Source organism: Dendrobates tinctorius, unplaced genomic scaffold, assembly GCF_039654945.1.
Source record: "Dendrobates tinctorius isolate UK_male_01 unplaced genomic scaffold, ASM3965494v1 ptg000099l, whole genome shotgun sequence".
NCBI lineage: Eukaryota > Metazoa > Chordata > Amphibia > Anura > Dendrobatidae > Dendrobates > Dendrobates tinctorius.
The window spans coordinates 2,507,260-2,518,444 of NW_027361767.1; the positions used below are offsets into that span (position 1 = coordinate 2,507,260).

At 42.3% G+C, this 11,185-nt stretch overlaps 1 non-coding gene across 1 annotated transcript; it reads left to right on the top strand.

The window, feature by feature from the left end:
* Positions 1-10,513: 10,513 nt before the first annotated feature.
* On the top strand, positions 10,514-10,586 carry TRNAK-UUU (transfer RNA lysine (anticodon UUU)). The gene has a single exon. It is a non-coding gene; the product is annotated as a tRNA-Lys (tRNA).
* Positions 10,587-11,185: the final 599 nt, after the last annotated feature.

Here is an 11,185-nt window from a genome sequence, read left to right on the forward strand (position 1 = left end):
AAAGAGCAGAGAGAGAAAGAAAGAGAAAGAAAGAGCAGAGAGAAAGAAAGAGGGGAAAGAAAGGAAGAGCAGAGAGAGAGAAAGAACAGAGAGAGAAAGAAAAAGATTAGAGAAAGAGGGGAAAGAGAAAGAAAGAACAGAGCAAAAGAAAGAACATAGAGAAAGAAAGCAGGGAAAGAAAGAACAGAGAGAAAGAAAGAGGGGACAGAAAAAAGAACAGAGAGAGAAAAAAAAGAAAGAGGGGAATGAAAGAACAGAAAGGGAGAGGGAAAAAAAGAAAGAGGGGAAAGAACAGAGAGAGAGAGAAAGAAAGATGGGAAAAAGAACAGAGAGATAGAGAGAAAGGGGAAAGAAAGAGAACAGAGAAAGAAAGAACTAACAGAGAAAGAAAGATTAGAGAGGGAAAGAAAGAGAAAGAAGAACAGAGTGAAAGAAAGAACAGAGAGAGAGACAAAGAAAGAGGGGAAATATAAAAACAGAGAGAAAGAGAGAAAAGAAAGAAAGATGGGAAAGAAAGAAACAGAGAAAAAGAAATAGGGGAAGAAAGAAAGAACAGAGGGAGAGAAAAAGAGAAAGAAAGAACAGAGAAAGAGAAAGAACAGAAAGAACAGAGAAAAAGAGCAAGAATGAAAGAGAGGAAAGAAAGAAGAGAGAGAGAAAGGGAAAGAAAGAAAGAAAGAAAGAAAAAGAAAGAAAGAAAGGGGAAAGAACAGAGAGAAAAAAAAGAAAGAGGAGAAAGAAAGAACAGAGAGAAAGAAAGAAGAAAGAAAGAAAAAGAACAGAGAGAAAGAAAGAGTGGACATAAAAAAAGAACAGAGAGAAAAAAAAGAAAGGGGAAAGAAAGAACAGAGAGGGGGAGAGAGAGAGAAAGAAAGGGGAAATAAAGATCAGAGAGAAAAAAAAGAAAGAGGGGAAAGAAATTAAGAACAGAGAGAGAAAAACAAAGTGTGGAAAGAATGAAAGAACAGAGAGAGAGAGAAAGAAAGAACAGAGAAAGAGGAAAGAAAGAATTGAGAGAAAGAAAGAGGGGAAAGAAAGAACAGAGAGAGAGAAAGAACAGAGAAAGATAGAACAGAGAAAGAAAGAGGGGAAAGAAAGAGAATAGAGAGAAAGAACAGAGAGAAAGGAAGAACAGAGAGAAAGATTAGAGAGAGAGAAAGAGGGGAAAGAAAGACCAGAGAGAAGAGAAAGAAAGAACAGAGAGAAAGAAAGAACAGAGAAAGAGGAAAGAAAGAACTGAGAGAAAGAAAGAGGGGAAAGAAAGAGAACAGAGAGAAAGAACAGAGAGAGAAAGGAAGAACAGAGAGAGAAAGACAGAAAGATTAGAGACAGAAAGAAAGAGGGGAAAGAACAGAGCGAAAGAACAGAGAGAGAGAAAGGAAGAGAGAAAGAGAGAGAGAAAGAAATAAAGATTCTGTAAAGATACTATAGCAGCCCGGCTCACATTGTAGTGCCCACCTGAGCCTCCCAATGCAGGACATATCATGATCCGCTCACACGGCCAACATCCCTGAGTCCAAGACGATCCCGCTGTCGGAGGAGGACACGGTGATGGATCTGAAGCATTCCCTGAAGTGCCTCCATGGTTCCGTCACAATCTCCTCCCGAAACTACCTCATTTCCGGTCAGCTTCCAGTAGAACGTCACGTGTGAATTTTAAAGTGCTCCTCTGGGCTCTGCGGTGTACTCCTGTGTCTGCGGGAAAAGTAACCTCCCGGCCGGGGCAGTGGGGCAGACTCAAATTCGGGACTGTACTGCTGGATCTGGGACAGTTGGGAGGTATGAATGCTCCCCACCATACACCTTGTACACGCATGGCTCTGCACACCTCATACACACGCGGTTCGGCTTTGTATGCTTCGTACACACTCTGCTCCGTACACCTCGCGCACACACAGTTCCACTCTGTAAACCTCATACACATGCGGCTCTGCTCCGTACACCTTGTACACACACGGCCATGCTCTGTACACGTACACACATAGCTCAACTCCGTAAATTTTGTACACAGGTGGTCTTGCTCCATACACCTCGTATACGCGCGGCTCCGCTCCATACACACACGGCTCTGCTCAGCTCCATACACTTTGTACACACAGGGCTCCGCACACCTTGTACACACGCGGCTCCGTTCCGTACACCTCGTACACACGCTGCTCCGCTCCGTACAAATCATACACACGCGGCTCCGCTCCGTACACCTCGTACACACACGACTCCGCTCCGTACACCTCGCACACACTCGACTACTCTCCGGACACCTCGTACACACTCGGCTCTGCTCCGTACACCTCGTACACACATGACTCTGCTCCATACACCTTGTACACACACTGCTACATCCACCCTGTAAACCCCTCCTGACCCCACACAGAAATTTCCCTCATCCAGCACCATGTCAAACAGCACAGCAGAGTCCTGCATACACTGAGGCTCCTGATCATGTGACCCGATTCCTCCCCTCCTGTGACTTCATCACAGGTCTTGTGCGCATAGAAGAGAACACAGTCTAGCGACGTTGTTGCAGGCTGTGAGGGGCTGCGGTGCAGTGGGTCTCTGGGAGGGTGAGGATGGGGTCGGTGCTTGGGGGGGGGCATGAGGCTCAGTGCAGTGCCGGAAAAATAGAGTCCCGGGCAGGGGGTGGGCGGGGCAAAAACGGGACTGTCCCGCGGAAAACGGGACGGTTGGGAGCTATGACAAGAGGATCAGTAGCCATATTAATGTAATAAGAGGTTACAGGGGCAATAAGAGGATCAGGAGCCGAGTTACTGTAATAAGAGGTTACAGGGGTAATAAGAGGATCAGGAGCCGGGTTACTGTAATAAGAGGTTACAGGGGTAATAAGAGGATCAGGAGCTGGGTTACTGTAATATGAGGTTACAGGGGTAATAAGAGGATCAGGAGCCGGGTTACTGTAAAAAGAGGTTACAGGGGTAATAAGAGGATCAGGAGCCGGGTTACTGTAATAAGAGGTTACAGGGGTAATAAGAGGATCAGGAGCCGGGTTACTGTAATAAGAGGTTACAGGGGTAATAAGAGGATCAGGAGCCGGGTTACTGTAATAAGAGGTTACAGGGGTAATAAGAGGATCAGGAGCCGGGTTACTGTAATAAGAGGTTACAGGGTAATAAGAGGATCAGGAGCCGGGTTACTGTAATAAGAGGTTAAAGGGTAATAAGAGGATCAGGAGCCGGGTTACTGTAATAAGAGGTTAAAGGGTAATAAGAGGATCAGGAGCCGGGTTACTGTAATAAGAGGTTAAAGGGTAATAAGAGGATCAGGAGCCGGGTTACTGTAATAAGAAGTTACAGGGGTAATAAGAGGATCAGGAGCCGGGTTACTGTAATAAGAGGTTACAGGGGTAATAAGAGGATCAGGAGCCGGGTTACTGTAATAAGAGGTTACAGGGGTAATAAGAGGATCAGGAGCCGGGTTACTGTAATAAGAGGTTACAGGGGTAATAAGAGGATCAGGAGCCGGGTTACTGTAATAAGAGGTTACAGGGGTAATAAGAGGATCAGGAGCCAGGTTACTGTAATAAGAGGTTAAAGGGTAATAAGAGGATCAGGAGCCGGGTTACTGTAATAAGAGGTTAAAGGGTAATAAGAGGATCAGGAGCCGGGTTACTGTAATAAGAGGTTAAAGGGTAATAAGAGGATCAGGAGCCGGGTTACTGTAATAAGAAGTTACAGGGGTAATAAGAGGATCAGGAGCCGGGTTACTGTAATAAGAGGTTACAGGGGTAATAAGAGGATCAGGAGCCGGGTTACTGTAATAAGAGGTTACAGGGGTAATAAGAGGATCAGGAGCCGGGTTACTGTAATAAGAGGTTACAGGGGTAATAAGAGGATCAGGAGCCGGGTTACTGTAATAAGAGGTTACAGGGGTAATAAGAGGATCAGGAGCCAGGTTACTGTAATAAGAGGTTAAAGGGTAATAAGAGGATCAGGAGCCGGGTTACTGTAATAAGAGGTTAAAGGGTAATAAGAGGATCAGGAGCCGGGTTACTGTAATAAGAGGTTAAAGGGTAATAAGAGGATCAGGAGCCGGGTTACTGTAATAAGAAGTTACAGGGGTAATAAGAGGATCAGGAGCCAGGTTACTGTAATAAGAGGTTACAGGGGTAATAAGAGGATCAGGAGCCCAGTTACTACAAGAACGAGAGGAATAGTTTCAGATGATGATATGTTCAAATGCAAAGTTAATGTGGTAGTGAAATACTGAATTAATCCACTGAGATGTTACAGGGTCACTAGTGTGAAAGGGGATCTGAGGTCTGTTATGTCCGCTCCCCTCCCTCTCTTTTGGATCCCTGCAGGGGAGTAAACAGACTTGTGTAAGGAGGAGAACAGAATGTACTTTGACAAAGCTATTAATAGATTTCTCAGCGACAGGAACGGTGTTAGTGTGAGAGGAGGGAGGGTGAGAGCAGAGAAAAGGGAACAGAAAGGAGAGTGATTTTTAAGGAGAGGTCAACTGGGGTAATACGGAGAAATTATGTGAAGAGGAGGAAACTAGTATACACAGTAATAGGGGGAGATATAGGGAGGATATATGGAGTAATAGGGGGAGATATAGGGAGGATATATGGAGTAATAGGGGAGATATAGGGAGGATATATGGAGTAATAGGGGAGATATAGGGAGGATATATGGAGTAATAGGAGGAGATATAGGGAGGATATATGGAGTAATAGGAGGAGATATAGGGAGGATATATGGAGTAATAGGAGGAGATATAGGGAGGATATATGGAGTAATAGGGGGAGATATAGGGAGGATATATGGAGTAATAGGAGATATAGGGAGGATATATGGAGTAATAGGGGGAGATATAGGGAGGATATATGGAGTAATAGGAGATATAGGGAGGATATATGGAGTAATAGGGGGAGATATAGGGGAGGATATATGGAGTAATAGGAGGAGATATAGGGAGGATATATGGAGTAATAAGAGGAGATATAGGGAGGATATATGGAGTAATAGGAGGAGATATAGGGAGGATATATGGAGTAATAGGAGATATAGGGAGGATATATGGAGTAATAGGAGGAGTTATAGGGGAGGATATATGGAGTAATAGGAGGAGATATAGGGAGGATATATGGAGTAATAGGGAGAGATATAGGGAGGATATATGGAGTAATAGGAGGAGATATAGGGAGGCTATATGGAGTAATAGGAGGAGATATAGGGAGGATATATGGAGTAATAAGAGGAGATATAGGGAGGATATATGAAGTAATAGGGGGAGATATAGGGAGGATATATGGAGTAATAGGGAGAGATATAGGGAGGATATATGGAGTAATAAGAGGAGATATAGGGAGGATATATGGAGTAATAGGGGGAGATATAGGGATGATATATGGAGTAATAGGGGGAGATATAGGGAGGATATATGGAGTAATAGGGAGAGATATAGGGAGGATATATGGAGTAATAAGAGGAGATATAGGGAGGATATATGGAGTAATAGGGGGAGATATAGGGATGATATATGGAGTAATAGGGGGAGATATAGGGAGGATATATGGAGTAATAGGGAGAGATATAGGGAGGATATATGGAGTAATAGGAGGAGATATAGGGAGGATATATGGAGTAATAGGAGGAGATATAGGGAGGATATATGGAGTAATAAGAGGAGATATAGGGAGGATATATGGAGTAATAGGGAGAGATATAGGGAGGATATATGGAGTAATAGGGAGAGATATAGGGAGGATATATGGAGTAATAAGAGGAGATATAGGGAGGCTATATGGAGTAATAGGAGGAGATATAGGGAGGCTATATGGAGTAATAGGAGGAGATATAGGGAGGATATATGGAGTAATAGGAGGAGTTATAGGGGAGGATATATGGAGTAATAGGAGGAGATATAGGGAGGATATATGGAGTAATAGGGAGAGATATAGGGAGGATATATGGAGTAATAGGAGGAGATATAGGGAGGATATATGGAGTAATAGGAGGAGATATAGGGAGGATATATGGAGTAATAAGAGGAGATATAGGGAGGATATATGGAGTAATAGGGGGAGATATAGGGAGGATATATGGAGTAATAGGAGGAGATATAGGGAGGATATATGGAGTAATAAGAGGAGATATAGGGAGGATATATGAAGTAATAGGGGGAGATATAGGGAGGATATATGGAGTAATAGGGGGAGATATAGGGGAGGATATATGGAGTAATAAGAGGAGATATAGGGAGGATATATGGAGTAATAAGAGGAGATATAGGGAGGATATATGGAGTAATAGGAGGAGATATAGGGAGGATATATGGAGTAATAGGAGATATAGGGAGGATATATGGAGTAATAGGAGGAGTTATAGGGGAGGATATATGGAGTAATAGGAGGAGATATAGGGAGGATATATGGAGTAATAGGGAGAGATATAGGGAGGATATATGGAGTAATAGGAGGAGATATAGGGAGGCTATATGGAGTAATAGGAGGAGATATAGGGAGGATATATGGAGTAATAAGAGGAGATATAGGGAGGATATATGAAGTAATAGGGGGAGATATAGGGAGGATATATGGAGTAATAGGGAGAGATATAGGGAGGATATATGGAGTAATAAGAGGAGATATAGGGAGGATATATGGAGTAATAGGGGGAGATATAGGGATGATATATGGAGTAATAGGGGGAGATATAGGGAGGATATATGGAGTAATAGGGAGAGATATAGGGAGGATATATGGAGTAATAAGAGGAGATATAGGGAGGATATATGGAGTAATAGGGGGAGATATAGGGATGATATATGGAGTAATAGGGGGAGATATAGGGAGGATATATGGAGTAATAGGGAGAGATATAGGGAGGATATATGGAGTAATAGGAGGAGATATAGGGAGGATATATGGAGTAATAGGAGGAGATATAGGGAGGATATATGGAGTAATAAGAGGAGATATAGGGAGGATATATGGAGTAATAGGGAGAGATATAGGGAGGATATATGGAGTAATAGGGAGAGATATAGGGAGGATATATGGAGTAATAAGAGGAGATATAGGGAGGATATATGGAGTAATAGGAGGAGATATAGGGAGGCTATATGGAGTAATAGGAGGAGATATAGGGAGGATATATGGAGTAATAGGAGGAGTTATAGGGGAGGATATATGGAGTAATAGGAGGAGATATAGGGAGGATATATGGAGTAATAGGGAGAGATATAGGGAGGATATATGGAGTAATAGGAGGAGATATAGGGAGGATATATGGAGTAATAGGAGGAGATATAGGGAGGATATATGGAGTAATAAGAGGAGATATAGGGAGGATATATGGAGTAATAGGGGGAGATATAGGGAGGATATATGGAGTAATAGGAGGAGTTATAGGGGAGGATATATGGAGTAATAGGAGGAGATATAGGGAGGATATATGGAGTAATAGGGAGAGATATAGGGAGGATATATGGAGTAATAGGAGGAGATATAGGGAGGATATATGGAGTAATAGGAGGAGATATAGGGAGGATATATGGAGTAATAAGAGGAGATATAGGGAGGATATATGGAGTAATAGGGGGAGATATAGGGAGGATATATGGAGTAATAGGGAGAGATATAGGGAGGATATATGGAGTAATAAGAGGAGATATAGGGAGGATATATGGAGTAATAGGGGGAGATATAGGGAGGATATATGGAGTAATAGGGGGAGATATAGGGAGGATATATGGAGTAATAGGGGGAGATATAGGGATGATATATGGAGTAATAAGAGGAGATATAGGGAGGATATATGGAGTAATAGGGGGAGATATAGGGAGGATATATGGAGTAATAGGGAGAGATATAGGGAGGATATATGGAGTAATAGGGGGAGATATAGGGAGGATATATGGAGTAATAAGAGGAGATATAGGGAGGATATATGGAGTAATAGGGGGAGATATAGGGAGGATATATGGAGTAATAGGGAGAGATATAGGGAGGATATATGGAGTAATAGGGGGAGATATAGGGAGGATATATGGAGTAATAGGGAGAGATATAGGGAGGATATATGGAGTAATAAGAGGAGATATAGGGAGGATATATGGAGTAATAGGGGGAGATATAGGGATGATATATGGAGTAATAGGGGGAGATATAGGGAGGATGTATGGAGTAATAGGGGGAGATATAGGGAGGATATATGGAGTAATAGGGGGAGATATATTATGGGAATAGTTTATATGGAGCACGTGGACATGGTAGAAATATAGTTATAGGGTTACAGAATAGCTGTTTGTCCCTTATTTCTCTGTAATGACGGTTCCCCGTTGTCACCATGATCTGTGATTGACAGTGACTGGTTATAGGGGATGTAATATTTGGGGGGATGCGCCTGCTGTAGTCCCAGCCTCCAGGAGACCCTCTATGACTATAGGCCTGATGCGCACATCCTAATGTGGAGCAGCCGGGGTTATTTGTGGCAATGAGGGGCGTTGCAGGGACAGGATCTATGGAAGAACAGGGCTTATATGTATGGCTGTTTGTGATCCCCCTTTTCTGGTCTCCCGCCTTCTTCCCACAACCTCATTACATGCACCAGCCGCCCCTCCCTGCCCCCATCATTTATCATACAGTCTGCCCTTAATGTCCTGCTTTTCTTAGAAAAACACATTCAAGGCTGCGGGGCGGGGAATGGGGTATTTAAGGACACAGTCAACATATGGTGACAGCAAACCTTTTACATTGCTGCTAATCCCTCCCAAACTAGGGACAGACAGAGCATTACTCCCTGCAAACACCTACAGAGCATTGCTTCCATCATGTATTAACCCTTTGCGACAGACGGTTCTGCAAATGCTTCTTCCTGAGTGATTACATTCAGGGGGTAGATCACTGATCATCGAACAGAAAATTAGGTAATTTTTTTTTTTCAAACAATGGCGCCACTTACCACAGTTTAACTCATTTCAAGTAAATGGAGATAATAGGGTGAGGCTGCAACACCTGACACGGCCTACGTTCAAGAGTGGCACTGTTTCTTGAAGAAAGAAAAAAAGTAGTCCTTTTTCATTCTTATATAAAAACCCCATCAATCATCTGCAGAATCGCTCTGCATTGACCCTATTGGAAGACAAAAACTACGAGGTCTTACAGTATCGCTCATTAAGAGGACCTGTCACTAGGACAAATGCGGTCAGCTTTCACTTTTATTTTATTCCTGCTGTTTCCGCTGTATTTTATTTTGTTAAAATCTGCCATACGGTTCCAGAGATTTAGGCCTTTTGATTTAGTAATTTTCACAGTCTTTACCAAGGGGGTGTGGCTCACAGCATCCTCAGGGGTGTGTCTTTAGGCTGCTCGGCATTATTACCCTGTGAGCCACACTCCCTTGGTCATAAAAGATCATAAAAAGTAGAGTCTGTGATCTATTAGTATACCCAAGTCTTTTTCACATGTGCTGTTGCTTAGCCCTATTCCTCCCATTCTATATATGCTTTTTTCATTTTTATTGCCCAGATGTAGTACTTTGCATTTCTCCCTGTTAAAAAACATTCTGTTAGTTGCTGCCCACTTCTCCAGTTTATTTATATCTTTTTGAATCCTCTCTCTCTCCTCTCTAGTATTAGCTATCCCTCCTAGCTTTGTGTCATCAGCAAATTTAATCAGTTTACCCTCAATTCCTTCATCTAAATCGTTGATAAAGATGTTGAACAATACAGGGCCCAGGACAGAGCCCTGTGGTACCCCACTTGAGACATTCTTCCAACTGTGTAGAACCATGTGTTCCATTTCCCTACAGCACTCCGGCAGGAAGAATTAAGTATTACATTAAATTCAGTGGGTCCTCCCAAGAAGGAGATGCTCTTTGTAAGCTGCTCTTTACTGTGGCTAATAGATGAAGTCTGGATCATTGGGCAATAGGGTAATACTAGGTCCACTGTCTAACCTATCCTCAAGTATGACAAATGTGAATTGTGTCCTCCTCATCCTCCAAGATCATTCCAAGGCTCTGTATTGCCAACTGTTTAGCAATAAGGTTCGGATATGGCATTAAAGAAGGCACCACTTGGATATGACACAATATTATTATACAATGATTATACTGCTACTTTTAGGGTCTTTGCACAAGAGCGATAAGTTGGGAATTTTCAGCCGCAGAACTGCACATATTACAGTACGCAGAGCATTGCTCCTTCTTAGACTGGCAGATCATCGCTCCATGCTCCTGTGTGGATAGTTTTTTAATGTAATTAGTACTTACAGAAACATAACAAAAAAGTTTTTGCACTACTTTTGGCTGCGAGTTTGAGCTTATTTACAAAGCAGCCGTGTCCCAGATGTGGGTGAACATACAGGGCTGGCGTAGTATTTGGCAGATGTGTTATGTGATGTTTCCATGTGGCCTCTTGGATAGAAGCGTTCTGTCAATAATAATGTTATTCCTCCCTCCCCGTCTCTCTTCTACAATATATTACATCAACAGTACATAGTAAGTTGTAGAGACTAATTATGTGAGCATTGATAGATGAGAATAACATCTGGATAGCTCAGTCGGTAGAGCATCAGACTTTTAATCTGAGGGTCCAGGGTTCAAGTCCCTGCTCGGGCGTAAGCTTTTAATAAAGAGGAAAACAATAAACCCAAGATTTAAAGGATGTAACGAAACAGAGAAACAAATGATGGCAACTATTCAGGAGATTTCTGTTAGTTCGGACAGAACAGGGCAACAAGTGATCACTGGTAATGTTATGTACCATGCATATGGTGTGACGGTACTCAGTCGATATTTGGCACTATTATGAGGTTCTGTTATTGTGATATTCAGAAGATGCATATTTTTGGAGAACAGGAGAAGTGCCAGAAGACTGGAGAAGAGCAAATGTTGTTCCTATCTTCAAAAAGGGGAAGAAGGTGGACCCAGGCAACTATAGGCCGGTGAGTCTGACTTCTATACCAGGAAAGATCTTTGAACAAATTATTAAACAACATGTATGTCAATACCTGGATAAGAATGAAGTGATTAAACAGAGTCAGCATGGGTTTGTAACTAATAAGTCATGTCAGACTAACTTAATTTCCTTCTATGACGGTATCACTGATTGGGTGGATCAAGGAAATGCTGTAGATATAGTATATCTTGACTTCAGCAAAGCATTTGACAAAGTCTCTCATACAATCCTTATTGAAAAAATGACTAAGTATGGAATG